Below are 4188 nucleotides of genomic sequence, written 5' to 3'. Positions count from 1 at the left end.
TATTAAATTTCCCCCCATTAATGCATTGTTTCTATCATGAGCCCGTGAAGCCACAGAATAGTGAAGCAAAAATTCTGTGTCAGTCAGAAATTACCAAGGAATAAGAGGGTAACTAAAATACTTTTTTGGTCAAAAATTTAATTTGAGACTTCTTCTATACCATTTTTCTTCTTTTCTATGGGTGGTTTGAGAAGAGATTAGAAGGAAAACATGAGCCTTTGTAATGCCGTGGCAGGAGGAGATGTGGAGTTCTCATAGTTAATATTTTGAAAAGGTTTGGGAAAGAGATGAGCTTACAAAGTGATGTTTTTAAAAAATGTTTAATGCAAAGCAGGACTGTGGAAGCAAGACAAGAAGCTTTTCTCCTCAAAATAAAAAGTAGAATTAGATAACTCTATTATATACTAATAAATGATCATTATTTTCCAAAGTTAGTGTAAGCGTTATCTGGAGTGATGGTTAAGAATGCTTCAAAACTGTATTTTCAATAAACACTGCAGGTTATTATGTGTGTGGATGGTGCATTTAGAAACGGTGCATAATGAACAAACCATATACTTAGGTCATACAGTTATTTTTAACAGCTGGTTAACAATCGGTTAGGAAGAATGTTGAGTTATTTCATGTAATATGGCTTTGTAGCATCTTCAGAATGTTGCATGTAATTAATAAAGAAGAACCAACAGTCCGAAGTTTAGATTTACATGGTCTCTGAGGTAAGGATTGTCTTTTCTCCCTGTTTTCCCAATGCCCAGTAGGGGTGCAGGCACGACCTGTGTGAAGAAGGGCGTTGGGAAGTGGATAAAGCGACTCCACGCAGCACCTCTGCCTCTGAGTCGGGGTTTGGTCCCTCAGTCTAAGAAAGGACTTCATCCTCGTTTCTAAAGATGCAGTCGGAATGCGGTCCTCCGTGCAGAGCTTTTGGTGCCAAGCCAGGTGGGTGCCAGAGGAGGGGCAGCGCACCCCGGGGACATGGTGCACGCGTTGTCGCTTTGCAGGCAAAGCATCCCAAGGGCCACACGTCGGGGAGCAAGCACCCTCGCCGTTCTCCTGCTGTCTTTGCCGCCCGCCAGCGTGGAGTCTGCGCTTGGAAATCTGTCGTTGTTGTTAGTTAATGGATTTGTGCATAGAAGACTAAGTTTAGGAGCGAACTTACCTAGGGCGGGCGCTGCGGTCAGGGGCAAGCTCTCAGCTGCTCTCGCCTATCCCTTCGCGCTCCTGCTGCGTCTGGCTTCTACGGAGACGCACCGACCTTTCCCGTTAGAAATTGAAAGCAAACCGGATATTACAGCCATTCTTTTCAGGTTCGGGATGAAGGAGAACTGAAATCGAAACGACATGCTTAGTCGTGTTTGGACGACTGTGGGTTTTCACTTTAAGCTAAGTCAGGACACTCGAGGGTGTGAATGAGGCGACGTCGTAACTCCCCGGTGTTTCCTCACCGGTCCCTCCTGCACAGTGGTCTTGGGCTCCCCTGGCCCCCCAGGAAATACAGAGCCATAGGAGCGAGTGCGAGCAAAGAAACAGCAGGTTGTGAATATTTCAACAACCGGTTTTTGCGGCGGTACTTTGTCAGGGAAGAAGTTTTCGTTTGTCTGTGGTTAAGTTTTTACGTGGTTATTTCTTATCCCACTGCTTAAAAAAAAAGCCTTCTTGGTATTAACGTAAGTACTTTAAAAATAACAATAAAATACCTACACACACACACATAAAATCAGAGGATACATACATTCAGTTTAGAAATAGTTATTTTATAGTTCAGCTATAATCACTATTATTTTAGTCATATTTTCCCCATTTTTTTTCTCTAGGGTGGATGCAGATTTTGGGAAAGTGGAGCTTATATATTTGAGGGGGGCACTCAAATACCAGGAAAGTTTCAGCAGCAGGGATTTATTTAAACGAGCAAAGAAATAACAAAAAAAAATTTTTTTAAGCTAACAAATGCTACAAACATCCCCCCCCCCCCGCCCCGTTTTCAGAGTTTCTTCTATTAGGGTACTCCCTATCCTATTCAAACTTTAGTATGAACAATAATTCTGGAAAAATAACAAAATATGTGAATTTAAGGCCTTCCATGGTTTGGAGAGACAGAACTGGACTGTGTAACAGATTACTCTTTTATTACAATGTGCTGCCTTCTGGATGGATATAGATACAAGTGGAATCTGTTCATTGACTGCTTTACTCTGCCTAAAGCGTTCTGAGTGAATTGAAAAGACGTTAAGAGTATTAATTACATGTTTGCTAATATGTTTGTGTGAAATTGGCTCTGAAAATAACATGGTAAAAACTAAGAGATGTTAGAGATTCATTGTTTATAATGCTATCAAAAATGATTTCTTAAAATCACAGACTTGAATCAAGAAAGCTCTTACATGGAATGTAAATTTCTAATTGTCGGTTTTCTAATTGTCTAATTAGAAAACAAAGTTCTAATTGTCAATTTTGAATAGACCCATTTCCTTTGATATGTGATGGAATGCAGCCAATCACACTTATCTTTAATTGTGGTAAAACTATGTATAACATAACCATCTTAACCATTTTTTAAGTGTACAGTTCAATAGTGTTAATGATAGTCACACTGTTGTGCAATCTCCAGAATTCTTTTCATCTTGCAAAACTGAAATTCTATACCCACTAAACAATAATTCCCAATTTCCCTCTCCCTCAGTCCCTCGCAACCACCATTCTACATTTTCTTTCTATGAATCTGACTGTTCTAGATACCCCATATAAATCTTGTGATTGGTTTATTTCCCTTAGCATAATTTCCACATATTTTAGCATGTGAATTGCCTTCTTTTTTTTTTTTAGGCCTAATAATATTCTATTACATGTATTTACCACATTATGTTTGTCTTTTCATCCATTGATGGACATTTTGGACATCTCCTGGCTATTTTGAATAATGTTGTGAACATTGGTGGGCAAGTCTTTTTAAGATCCTACTTTGCAAAGCCTACTTGGGATTCTCTCTCTCCCTTTCTCTCTGCCCACTCCCCCTTTCCCAAAATAAATAAATAAATAAACATTTTTAAAAAGATCCTTCTTTCAAGACTTTTGTATATAGACCCAGAAATGGTATTGCTGGGTCATATAGTAATTCTTTTTTACAGCACTATCATACTATTTTCCATAGTAGCCACACCATTTTACATTCTGACCAACAGTGCATGAGGGTTCTAATTTTCTTAAATCCTTGCTAACACTTGTTATAGTCTTTTTTTCACCCCTGATATTAGTCATCCTAATGGGTGTGAGGGGAAATTGTGGTTTTGATTTGCATTTCTCGATGATTAGTGATGTTGGAAATCTGTTCATATGCTTATTGGCAATTTTTATGTCATTTATGGAAAAATGTGTACTTAAGTCCTTTCCCCATTTTTAAACTGGGTTATTTGGTTTTTGTTGTTGAGTTGTAGGAATTCTTTATATATTCTAAAAATTAACCCCTTATCAAAAATATGGTTTGCAAATATTTTCTCCCATTATGAAACTTGTGTTTTACTCTGTTGATTATGTCCTTTGAGGCACATATGTTTGACTTTTAAATTTTCATATATTATTTTTTACCTTTGTTTTTTGTGTCATATTCAAGAAATCTTTTCCAAATCCAATGTCATGAGGCATTTTCCTTATGTTTTGTTTTAAGAGTGTTATACTTTTAGGTCTTATGTTCAGGTCTTTGATTCATTTTAAATTAGTTTTTTGAATATAGTACACAGTAAGGGTCTAATTTCATTCCTTTGCATGTGGAAATGCAGTTTTCACAACATCATTTATTGAAAAGATGGTTCTTTTCCCATTAAATGGTAATGGCACCATTATTGAAAATCATTTGACTATATAAGCCACAGTTTCTTTCTGGGAGCTCTATTCTATTCCATTGGTCTATATGTCATTATGCCAATATCACACTGTTTTGATTACTGTGGTTTTAAAATAAATTTTGAAATCGAAAAATGCGAGACCTCTAATTTCATTTTTCTTTTCAAGATTATTTTGGATAGCCTGGATTCCTTGAAATTCCATGCAAATTTTGGATGTTATTTATTACACTTTGTTGTTTGTGTTTCTGTTTCTGCAAAAAGTGACATTGAGATTGTGATGGAAACTGCACTGAATCTATAGATCTCTTTGGATGGTCTTAACAGTTTAACAGTCCAAAATCTTGCAATCAAT

General features: G+C 37.2%; 1 protein-coding gene across 2 annotated transcripts in view; it reads right to left on the bottom strand.

Annotated features, from left to right (window-relative positions):
* The window catches only part of LOC115298613 (guanylate-binding protein 4-like), a 16254-nt gene extending 14915 nt beyond the window's left edge, over positions 1–1339 (bottom strand). The window contains exon 1 of one of the 2 annotated variants that reach the window (XM_029947611.1): positions 1157–1339. The gene's annotated coding sequence lies outside the window, so the exon portion shown is untranslated. The remainder of the gene's footprint in view (positions 1–1156) is intronic. The other variant, XM_029947609.1, reaches the window with a different exon arrangement.
* Between the last annotated feature and the right edge of the window lie 2849 nt (positions 1340–4188).

Source organism: Suricata suricatta, chromosome 8 (genome assembly GCF_006229205.1).
Source record: "Suricata suricatta isolate VVHF042 chromosome 8, meerkat_22Aug2017_6uvM2_HiC, whole genome shotgun sequence".
Classification (NCBI taxonomy): Eukaryota; Metazoa; Chordata; class Mammalia; order Carnivora; family Herpestidae; genus Suricata; species Suricata suricatta.
This window is presented reverse-complemented; position numbering and strand designations above follow the sequence as displayed.